Source organism: Oreochromis aureus, linkage group 17 (genome assembly GCF_013358895.1).
Source record: "Oreochromis aureus strain Israel breed Guangdong linkage group 17, ZZ_aureus, whole genome shotgun sequence".
NCBI classification, from domain to species: Eukaryota; Metazoa; Chordata; class Actinopteri; order Cichliformes; family Cichlidae; genus Oreochromis; species Oreochromis aureus.
This window is the reverse complement of record NC_052958.1, coordinates 26,308,297-26,321,068: the sequence shown is the minus strand read 5'-3', so window position 1 is coordinate 26,321,068 and position 12,772 is coordinate 26,308,297. Positions and strand designations below refer to the sequence as shown.

General features: G+C 39.5%; 1 protein-coding gene across 2 annotated transcripts in view; it reads right to left on the bottom strand.

Moving 5' to 3' along the window:
- Window positions 1-11,267, bottom strand: part of adcyap1r1b (adenylate cyclase activating polypeptide 1b (pituitary) receptor type I) — a 35,469-nt gene extending 24,202 nt beyond the window's left edge. For both annotated transcript variants that reach the window (XM_031751383.2, XM_039601110.1), the window contains exon 1: window positions 10,965-11,267. The gene's annotated coding sequence lies outside the window, so the exon portion shown is untranslated. The remainder of the gene's footprint in view (window positions 1-10,964) is intronic.
- Window positions 11,268-12,772: the final 1,505 nt, after the last annotated feature.

Genomic DNA, 12,772 nt, shown 5'->3' with positions numbered 1-12,772 from the left:
CTGGGCCTGGGGCATCATCCCACAGGGAGAATTTGGCATCTTGGCATTCCTACTTTACCAGAGCCCTGCCAGCACAGGCCCCTCCTTCTGCTGTTGTCAAGAGCAACCGCTGAGAGAGCTGCTGAGTTTGGATCTAAAGTGGACCACGTGGCCCTGGGACCTCTTTCTGCTCCTTCTTGAGCTCCACTGTAAATAGTGCACCTTAAGTTTTCTAATGTGCTTCTATTTATCTCTTATACAATAAACACCAAAAAACGTAGTAGAAACAGCAGAATCAGTAAAGTCTAAAATCAGTCGGTTTGTAAGTCCTGCTGTTAGACCCAGCTACACACAAACACTACCTTCACTTACAGTTTGAAGTAAGAAGGACACACACACACACACAACAGACAAGACTTAACATGAATGGGAGTTGCTTCATTGCCAAAGCCACCTCAATCACTTCTAATGCTCTTCCTTAGAAAAGCTTTCATGGTAAGTGCTAAAGCACAATCTGCCATGAATTCATTTATTTTACACAACACCATGCATCACAGCATTGATGATATATTACCAAGGTGTAGAGAAAAAAAAAACAAAAAACAAAACAAAACAAAAACCTAAGACTTCAGTTTCATTCCCATGACACTGGAATGTTTAGGAAAGCACCTACAACACTATCGTCTGATATTCTCACTTCTCTGACTGTCCTGTCAACACACTGTCCCATAATGTAACCAAACCACAAATGCCAACTTAGTAGTTTACTTCATTCTTAATAAAGACCTTCTTGTTAACCTGACCCCAGATGAAGATCTTTACACACAGACTTAGAATCAGATTTTTGTATCTTTGTTTTAAAGAACACTTTCCTTTACGGTCCCATCAGTTTAGAAAAACCTTTGTATATAAAGTAACTCAAGTTCAGCTGAAATTCATTATACTGGAGACTTGATAGGTCTCTTTCTCAGACTGCATACAGTCTGAACACACCTTGTGAACATACTGTATGCCCCACCAATGCAGTCCACGAGACCAGAAACTAAAACTCAATGGGAAAAAGCCAACATTTACAGCATCGCAAATCTCCTCCTATCTAGACGTGTGAGGCTATTTAGGGAGATTTTGTAAACAGCAAACACACTGCACATTAAAAATGTTTGAGATTTGATACATAACATTGACCCTAAACCATGCTTCAGTTTCAGTGAATGAGAGATAGAGTAAATATTTAGATTGCTGCCAGTGTAACCATACTCCAGTACTCCAACTAGGCACCCGGAACTGTCGACACCTCCCACTCTGAACTGCCTGAGGCCAACTCCATCGACTGCAGCTGACACGCTCGTCTTGGTCTTTCTTTTCAGTTGATTTGAAATTAAACACCAGGAAAGCAGTATTTTATCCCGTCTGCTGATTTATTAGTTGCGGTTTCATGGATGAGCTCTTGCTTTATTCATGTACACATGGAAATTGTCTAATTGTGGCAACAACAGGCCCCACTCAAAGGGTGCAGCAAAGGTTTTCCTCCACAGTAAGCAGTATAGACATGAGCGCTGGTACACCATCAGCATGTTGTGCTTCTGACGCTGCTTCGAACCTCTGACATCATAAACTGTAGTTTTAAGAAATGAAATTGATTTGCACTGAGCCAGCAATTCAGTTAGCAATAGTGATCGAGAAATATACATGCAACAACACACTGAGTTGTGTCACTTCACCTTATGAGACATTAATGAAAACACTGGTATACTTTTATTATTATTATTATCATCATTATTATTATTATTGAAACATGCAGGAAATTCTGGTGCCATCTTTACTTACAAGACTCCAGATATGACCTACATTTCACCTCAGTAGTGGAACAATGGCGGGCGTGTTCCCTATTAAAGCCTTCTGTCAGCAGCATCTCTGGTCTATATTTTTTTGGGGTTTGTTTGTTTGTTTTAAGTCAGACTGTCCTATCAATCACAAAGGACATCAAACACACTCAGGAACTTGCTTCCACACTTGCTACTCCAACGTTTATTACACTTGGACTTGTATTAAGTCACATCGTAGTATAATTGTAGATATGTTGATTTATTTGTTGCTTGCATAAATGAGCAACAAATAAATCAACTTTATTTATATATATATATTTATATATATAAATATATATTTATATTTATATTTATAAACATAAATATAAATATAAAAAATAGCAAAAACGACTGCTACATATTGAGTTTCTTATTTATTCCTTTATGAATGGGTAAAATCCTATTTGAGTGCAGAGCTGTTACAGCACCTCCTTGCCTCATACAGCAACAACTCCATTCATTTAGATAACCCACACTCCCTCTCTCCCACAAATACATTGACCCATAGAAGAACAGACCTACAGTTTCTCAGTACAAACATGATCATGCGTGGGAGGAAGGAGTGTTTTTGCCTCTTCCCATCAGAGAGCAATGACTGTACTGTTGAACAGAATCAACCCGTAGTTCAAAAATGGTTCATGGCAACATTTCTGCTTGAATATGTCTAAAATGGATGCTGACAAGTTAGTCTGTATTGTTACAGTAACACAACACTGATAATAATGGAGACACAAATTTCACAAATCTCCAGGCCAGACAAGAACAGCCAGACTTCTTCAAAATGATAGAAAGGCAACATTTACTTAAATAACTACTTGTTACCAAAATATGCAGAAGAGCAACTCTGAATGTTGAACCTTGACACAGATGGGCTACAACAATAGAAGTCCATACCGGGTGTCCCCTTCCATTATCTACAAGCAAAATACATGGGTTGACTAAAACTGGATAATAAAAGATTGGAAACATCTTCCCTTATCTGACGAGTCTCTGTTTCTCCTGCAATATTCAGATGATAGTGTCAGAATCTGGCATAAAGTACATGAAATCATGGATCCATCCCGCCTTGAATTAACTGTTCAACCTAGTGCTGGTGGTGTAATAATGTGGGGTATTTTTTTTAGGCACGTTTTGGGCTCCTTAGTACAAACTGAGTATTTGAATTTAAACACCAAGTACTCTTGATGACCATTTCCATCCCTTTATGACCACAGTGTACTCATCTCCTGGTCAGTACATTGCCATAGTCATATACTGTAGTTACATATGTACTGTGTTTGTATATATGTAACTGTGAGTATATATGATCAATCAACATGGCTGTGACCAACACACATTTCCAGTCTACAAAAACACCTAAAGACCATCTGGAACCATGTTCAATGGTGTGGTCAATAATCACAAACACATAAGGAGCGTAGTTAGAAAGGACAGCTATAAGTTCATGACAGAATGGTTATAATGTTTCACTTAAAAGTTACAAAGTGATTCACAGAACCAAAATAAATTAAAAACTTTGAATAAGAGCGAAGGAAAACAGAAATCTAAAAAGCTGTGGAAGCAGACAGCGTTAATATTCATTCTTGAACTCTTGGATTTGAATGTTTGGAAGATGATTACTGGAAAACATTTTTTAATTGTGTGATTAACTATCAAATTAATTTGATTTACACTATTTCCACACTTCAACCAGTGCAACTGTGGTAGCAGCTGAAGCAGAAAGCCGGGGGCAAAGGAGCAATAGCTGTGATTAATGAAAGGAGACATACTGCTGTCTAATACCCAACAGAAGAAACAAGAATTAAAAGCAGTAATTCATTGTGAAGTTATCTATAGAAACTCTCTTGATAGAAATTTGTGCACATTCTTCCTGTGCATCTAAACATCACATGAAAAACAACACTGAGAAACTCTGGGAAATTGTGGCCAGTGGCCAGCAGGGAGTCTAGAGAGGGCACAATCTCACACGATCATACTTGGACACATTGAATTGACTATATGTATTAGCACTACCAATCTCTATATAGCACCAAAAGTGATCAACTCACAAACATTTGTTTAAATAATAACCAAACTGGTCCTACTTAAAAACAAACATATTGTTACCCATGAGCACACATGTGTGTGTGGGTGTTTGCCTTTAAGCTCAGCAGCTGCTCAGAATTCTCCTCCCCAAGCTGTAATCAGTGTCCTAATGAGTCTCAGCGGCTTTCATGTTGAACAGTGTCAGCCTGGATGTGTGTAATGTTTGATGCCTCGTCTAAAGAGCACATACCTAATTAAAAAAAGCACACACTTATACACACAGAGACACAGTCACTCTCCAAACTAAACATACACACAATGCGGTCTGTACTTTGAATAAACATTCGTGTAAAGTTTCACCCAAGAGACTGAGAATGAGCAAAGGAGGGATGGAGAAAGTAAGAGGGGAGCAGGCTGGCAAAAAAGAGCTACATTATGAATATGTGGGTGTTTGTGCTGAGAAAAACTATTCTCTCGGGAGAAGAGGAATTGGTTCTCTCCGGCATAAGGAAAAGGAGAAGCAAGGATATCCTAATGATCACTCACCTGTAACACTGCTGCGGTGCCGAGAGACACTTTCTCAGTGATGAGATGTATCATTAGAGGGAAAAGAGACATGGAGAAAAAGCAGGATTGCAAAAAGCGTGAGCCACCTTTGATTTTAGTTAGAGCAGTCTGGCCCCCCAGGATGTGTTCTGGTCAAGCTTTGACAGCTGTTGTGGCCGGGAGAAGAGGCATGCACTGGCTTATCCCCCTCTACTCACTAAGAGAACCTCAAACCAAAACTATTCTTCTCTTTCTATCTCTAATCAAGGAGGTGCTTACTCCTCTTTTCAGAAAAATGAAATGTTCTTTTTGTGCTTCAAGATGAATTATCTCATGTGTTAATCCACCACCGGACTGTCTAATTCCCACTGAATATCTCACTAAGTCACTCAAGTCTCTGGCTCTATATTTAGCCCAAGGAATTATGGGAGGAATTAATATACACAGACATGACTTAGTCTTCATTATTTTGGAGATGGAGAGAGAGGTTCACGCATTACAGAGAGAGGGATGGAGAGTGGGAGACAGAGAAGAAAAGACAGTATGAAAACTGGCCTGGTTTCTCGCTCCTATTATGTCCCATTTTTCCCACAATTCTGTTGGGAATTATGCAGTCACAAGGCCAAGGCAATGGCTTTTTAAAGCGCAAAAGAAAGTAACATTTTAAATAACATTAAACCATCCTCAAAATGCACCATAACTAAGAGTCATTAAACAGCCAGATTCTCTGTGAGTGTCACAGACCGTCTTGCCAATTTTCATGGCTATAAAAACCTGGCTGTAGGCAGGTGTGTTTTTGGAGCCAGAGGTGACATATGTGAACACAAATTATCAGCTAACATTTGCAGGTTTGGTTTGCAGGTTGCAGCCATAAGCTGTACAAATCATGGTGTAGTTTAGTTTAGTTGGAATAAGTTTGGAAGCAAATTTCACATACAAACTTATTAGACTGTTTGGAGCCCACTCTGGGTTTTATCATTTGTCCGATAATTCCATTAAAAGCTCTCTCAAAGCTGAGATGAGTCACCTGTGTGAAACAGTTTTATACCAATCTGTATAAACACTGTTGGAAGTCAATAGTATTCACTTTAAATAAAATTGGAAGCAAGTGCCGCATGCAGGAGCTGCATTTTATTGCACTCTCACTAGGTACAGTTACTACTGTTACTGTTACAGCTGCTACCTACCAATAATATTCAGTTTGGACAACTGTTAGATTTCTTCCAGATGTATTTAGGCTAATGGTCTGACCTACTTTACAGTGCATACTTTTTTATTGCATATGTTTGCATTTGCATATTAAACAATGTAAATGTACATAATGGCAGAGCTTTACGTTACTAGTTTGTGGCAACAAAATACATTTAAATGGAAATAAAATGCCTTTCAAATTACAATATTGTGAACACAATGAGACAGAGAGACAGCTATTTACCTTGATTTTGATTGGTTCCTGTGTGGCATAATTGATAACAGGCATAATATTATGACAGAATGCCTAATATTGAAGTTGATTTCTGCCAAAACAACCCTGAAGGAGAGCTGTGGTATCTGGCATCAAGATGTTAGTAACAGATCCTTTAAGTCTTGTAATTTGCAAGATTGGGCCTCCATGAACTGGACTTGTTTGTCCAGCACATCCCACAGATGCTTGGTTGGATTGAGATCGACTGGATTGAAGACCAGGTCAATAAATCCGACAATTTGTTCCTCAAATCACTCCTGAATGATTTTTGCTATGGTAGGAGCATTATCCTGTTGAAAGAGGCCACAGCCATCAGGGAATACTGTTTCCATGAAAGGCTGTAATGGTCTGCAGCTATGCTGAGGTAGGTGGTACGTGTCAAAGTAACATCCACAAGGTATATACAAGGTTTTTCAGGAGAAAACCTTGGGTTGGAGCAGATGGCCGTCCCTCCCTGAGCCTGGTTCTGCTCGTCGTTTCTTCTTGTTAAAAGGAAGTTTTTCCTTCCCACTGTCGCCAACGTGCTTGTAGGGCTATATGATTGTTGGGCTTTTCTCTGTTCTCTTTGTATTATTGTAGGGTCTTTACCTCTTAAATTCTCAAAGCACCTTGGAGCAACTGTTGTGGATATTTGGCACGATATAAAAAAAACTGAATTGAATTGAACTGAAGCATCACACTGCCTCCACTGGCCATAGTGCATCCTAGTGCCAGGTTTTCAACAGAAGAGCAGAGTCCACTCTGCCATCACAAAAATGGCAGAGAGGGTGTGCGCTAGTGGCCCAGGTCACTTTCTTCCATTGCTCCGTGGTACAGTTCTGACAGTCAGGCCCATTGTTGGTGCTTTTGGCAGTGGACAAGGGTCACCATGGGCTCCTTTACTGGTCTGCAGCCATGCAGCCCCACACGTAACAAACTGGTAAGTACTGTATATTCTGACATCTCTCTATCAGAACCAGCATTACATTTTTAAGCAATTTGAGCTACAGTAGCTCATCTGTTGAATCAGACCACATGGCCGACATTGCTGTCATTGCTTATGTGGATCAATGAGCCTTGGCCACCCATGATCCTGATGCTGGTCAAACACTGTTCGCCAGTCAAAAGATCTTAGTGATATTTGCACCTCTATCAACTTGCATTTTCTGGTATGGGTCTGTTGACTGTACACACCGCCTCACGATTCCACATGCATACTGGGAATGCTGCAGACATGGAGTGGAGCATCAAAAGCCCAGCTCAGAGTAAACAGTGACACCAGATACAATATTTAGTCCTTTAAAGCCAAGCGTATCGTATTTAATACATGTGTTTTGTGAGTTTTTGAGACTTCTACATCATCAGCGTGACTTTTTTTTACCCTCAAAAAATGATATAAATTGAATGACACGTTTTAATGACTAAATTGCAAAAATATGGCAAATGTAGCAAATGTAATAGAAAAATTGAAATCATATATGCAGAGTAAAAATTAATCTATTTTTATATATATATTGTCTAAAGGTTGAACAAACACTCCATTATCAAAAAATTAAAGATTTCTGGCAGTTATTTCATTGGTTCAGGTTTTAAAGGGTTAGGCACAGAAAGACAGATGGGGTGGTGAGTTGCAGATGTGCAGCAACTGAGGACATACAGCTAACGCCCATATGTGAAACAGACAATTGGATGTGTAAAAGAAAATCAGCTGATCTCCTGTAATAGTGGCTGAGCTTTGCGGCTTGCCTGGAATAATGCTATGATCAACATATTGTATTGAAATAGTAACATTACTTCAATGTCATTTACAGTTACAGGTTCCTGGAGCATTAACAAACTTGAATTGAATTGAACTGCAAAGCACATGTGTCATTTTGGGGAGCTGGAAAGATCACCTCCCAATATTTAGAGCAACCCCTACATACTGAAAATAAAAACATAAAAGAATCTCATTGAATACAGCCACTACATTTTTTGTGATGACTATAACTGCAGTTAAATAACCACGGAGGAGCCAGAAGGAAACGGGATAAGGACAAATGTCTAAATACCAGCTAAGCAGTGAATGTACATGTGAAAACACACCGCATATGCAAACACTGGAGGCTGTACATATCTCAATGTGCAATACTTAATACCTGCTGTTATTAACACACAACCACTGCACTATGAAACATTTTTTTCTGCTGCTGTAACAATGTGATTTTCCCAACTTTGGGACTAATAAAGTTTATTTTATCTTGTAAAGTTGTAGATCTCTGTTTTTGGAGTTTATAGCCCAAGTGTTGTGGCTAGAAATGTACATGAGTCCTAAGAATGATCCAAAAAAAATCTCCCAAAATAGTAACCACAGTCAAAACTGAGAGGTTTATAAATTCATTAATGAAGACATTCAGGCACATTCAGGCAGGTTGCTTCCCCAAACAAATGGGCCTGATATTAGACAGAAGTGCCAATTTGTTACACTCATGTCTAAAACCAGGCAAACACAAAAGAGGACAGAAAGGTAAATCACGTTTTTATGTATCTTTACTCAGCAGGGAGAACATCCAATGAGGGACATTAAGAATTAATATCTAAAAGTGATCAAGAATGCCAGGAAACCTCACTGTAGAATATTTTTCTTCTTGTGATTAATTATTTTGATATAGTGTATATACATACCACTGTCTTTACTGAATCTAGTTTCAGTTGCACCATTGCATTCCATGGAATGCAGTCTAATCACTGACCACTTATAGAAAACAAAAAAGCGAAAGTAGATAAACTTTCAGTGTACCTCTGTTCCTTTCTCTGTCACAGTTCCAGTTATCAGCTACACTCCTTTAAACAGTTACACCAAGGGTTTTGACAGTTCTAGGTAAAACACTATTTTCTTACTTTGCAACATGGGCTGTTGCAAAGTAACACTTTTACTCGCAAAACTTTTAATATGTTTCTAACCACTGGTGAATTTAGCATTTAGGCATAAATAAACATGATAAGGACCACAGTGAAGAAGACTTGCATTTTTTTTAAAGACCTTGTTTTTTAGTTGTGGACATTTGGATATATCATGATATAGATCTTGAAATTTATATTACATTTTAAAAGGTTTTGTGTATGCATGGCTGCTACAATAACCAGGTCTTCATTGTGAAAGGCCTTTCAATGTAACCAGCATATCCTGGTTACATTTAAAAAAAAAAAAAAAGGATTTTCTTTTAGATAAGTTAAACCACAATGCAAAAAAAAATAAGTCTCCAATACCCAAAATTTATTGGGGAGAATTGCCAGAACCCTTACTCAATGTGTCCCCTAAATGCAGACACCCAAGCCTCCCCCATTTTTCATAATCTGTTTAAACCGACATCAACAATTATCGTCCAGAATGATATGTACTAATATGAAGAACTCTGCTGGCGGCTCCATGTTTGGTCAAATTTATAAAGTTCAAATGTAAAATTTTGTGGATTTTGTGTGCATTAAATGATGCACATCACATCCAGATAACTCCCATTTGATTGGATGGTGTAGCCATTAAAATGTGCTCTCTTTGCCATTCAGTTCAACCATCGTACACCATTAATTGCAGACATGGATGTGGAAAGTATTTCTGATAATGATCAATACATGCAAATATTTAAAAACTGACATTACTTTTTATTGTGTTCACCTTTTTGCATGGGAACTGGATCGCCTCAATACAACTATAAATGACACTCGCTCATGCATGACACTGGGTGTGTTACAAGGCTGCCTTGCTGAGACTGGGCCTGATGCCTAATATCCTCTCCTCCTCCTGCCTGACTTTTTCTTCTCTTTCCTCTGCTGATCAGGCCAGTCAACACAACAAGGCTAATTGGGTCATTTAAATGTCAGCATCACTGAGATCTAAAGGACAGAAAAACTCTTTGGTCCTACTTGTGCTGTTACACTCTAAACGTCTCCTCACTTTCCTGCACGAGGTATTATGGGAATGTTTGTTCCTCTTAAGTCAAGCAAATCTAAACAGGATTCTGTGGTTTCTCTGATATGCTGAGCTGTATGTGACCTGTAAATTTAAACAAATTAGAACTGCATACGCACTTATACTTCGGGATAAACCAACTCAGATATTTAAACAGTTCTCACGCATGTTCGGATGGAAAAACACAGAGCATTACTTATCGCACCTTTTCTGGCCTTAAATCAAGATTCGTGGAGAGTCTTATGAATGACGCTGCAGCTGAGCATTCTGAGATGTAAATAAATAACTCAACAGCATTTTATAATGTCATCAGAACAGAGGGACGCAGACTTGCACACACACATATTCCCCCCCAACATTAAGAAACACAAGTGCTGAGAGGAAACACATCTTCTGCCATCATTCAGACACAACAGACGTGTAGATGTAGGCGGCTGGGACTGAATAGCTTTTTCAGTGTAGCTTTAACCCTCCCAAACCAGCCAGGCACAGAAAGAAGAGAAGCCGCAATTGTTATTCAGCGACAGCAGGCTGCATTACAAGGTCACACACAGCATTTACCCAAAGGCCTGGATTTCACACACACACACAGACACACACGTATATGTATGTATATATACACACACATATATGTGTGTGTGTGTGTGTGTGTGTGTGTGTGTGTGTGTGTGTGTGTGTGTGTGTGTGTGCCAAATTATGGAATAGAGGATAATATTAGTCTTATCTTTGAGTAATTGAACTGAATACTCTAATAACAGACGGAGGACTGGATAACACAAAAGGAAACTGCTTTATCTATAAAAGAGCTCATGCAGCATTGACTTTAAGAACATTTTAAGAATTACTTAATCAGAATATATTAAAGACTCCTCATGTTCACAGACGAATACATAGACAATGCGCTATTTTGTACATGTGTTTTTCTGCTCCAATATCCTGTCTTTCTGTTTTCTCATATTCATTGCTTAGTGATGGTCCTTCTCCTTTGCAGTGTGCAAACTGCGCGCTGCCGGCAGCCACTGATAGGAACCTCCTCACTGAGATCATCCGACACATGCCGCAAGATCCCGGCACGCTCACTTCCATTCTCCTCCCTTTACATGCAGCGTTTAACCACTTAAAATGTGATTCGTTGAATTCCCCCCGCAAATCTTACCATTTTATCAATTTGCTCCAAATAGAACTCCTGCGCCGCGGCCCCTTCGCGCACACCACAGGAGACAAATCAAGCCTGGCGGGGCTGTGAAGGTACAAGATTCCCCGGTGGCTCCTGGCGATGCAACTTCCAGCCGGTGTGCAGTTTGGGTTTGGTGCGGAATTACCGCTTGGAAGAATGCGGTAATTTTGCTTTGGGGGCAGAGATTAAGGAATGAAACGAGGTTTCCCGTGCCGTGCGTGGAGATTGTTCGGTTGTTAAGTGCTGATATGTCGCTTGGCCTAAGGACTGCTGCCTGCTCGTCTCGTCTTCCACATAAGAATGTGCCGCGCATTTCAACTAGTCCACTCGCTATCAACACCCCTCTCTCTCTCTCTCTCTCTCGCTTATCCATACACAAACACTCTCACACATGCGCGCAAGGAAGCTGAAATCCAATTCTACATGATGGATGTGAGACATAAACGGGGTGTGTTAAATTATCTAGTCTCATCTGATTCTACACAGAGACACAGAGATGTGGTGGAACATGAAGAAAGTGTGTGTGTGTGTGTGTGTGTGTGTGTGTGTGTGTGTGTGTGTGTGTGTGTGTGTGTGTGTGTGTGTGTCCATTGTTTCTGAGGCATCAGAACGGGTCAAAGAGCTCAAACAAAAGAGATCAGAACCACGGACAGCGACCGTGACCATTTTAATATAAATATATCAAAGTGTGATGCAGGTGAGCAGCTGTGCTAATAAAGTCCATTTACAAATCTACACCTCCAATTTTTTAAGAAATCGTCATAAAATCTGTAAGATAATTTTAGACACCGTATGTTAGTACACTATGTGTTTAAAGCTGCTTAAGACATTTTATATTATATGTAACTGGGTGCCTTTCCTGCAAAAGGCTAATTATGCCTCCCATTCCAAGATTATAAAGTGTGTTTACTGGGAGGAGATAGTGCGGCATTACGATAGTCATTTGATGAATACTGGCAAAGTCTGTGCAAAGACAGTGGCAGTAGTAATCTATGGGTTTTTAATGGCTTCTCCCATTTTTTGTGTGTTTCTCAGTTTGCCTTATCAGATTTTTCTTGGCACCTCTTTCAGTTTGATTCCCGTTTTAATTGAAGACCTGTTCTTCATATAATTTTCTCTGTTTTTATTTCCCTCTTTTGTTCTTTTCCCCCACCCTCGTCAGTGTCTGACTGGCATCCTCTCTGCCTTATTACCCTGTTAATCCTCTCTGATACTGATTGTGCACTGTACACTCTGTAAAGGTGAATTACCTGTTTTGTATTTTATTTAGATACAACTCCACACATATATATGAGTATGCTGTGGTTATCTCAGAAGGACCACCTCAATTACAAACAGAATTAACATGTCTTTTTTGTATGTTTGTTGACCTTTCCCACTGTGGGTCATGTATTGGCTGTGTGAGCTGGTAATTGTGAACCCAAAAGGACAGAAGGCAGGAGTCAAACGCAAAAATGAGCATTTAATGCTGATAGTCCAAATGTTACAACAAACATGGAAATGAGTAAGTGAATCATAGAAAAGCGACGAGATACAGATTTGTTGGGGAAGTCAGAGTGGGAAGATATAAGGCTAGGGTTCACAAAGACATAAGGGACGAAGGAACAATAAACAGAGAGAGACATAGATAATATATACTCTCATTATAACAAGGAGAGATAGCTGGGATGCATGGCTCGAAACAGGACACATAATGAGACGGAGGAAGCAAATTCCACACAAGGCCTTCAGACACCTGTAAGGCCTCAGTGTGTCTGAAGAATGGTTGCTGCAACAGATGATGATTG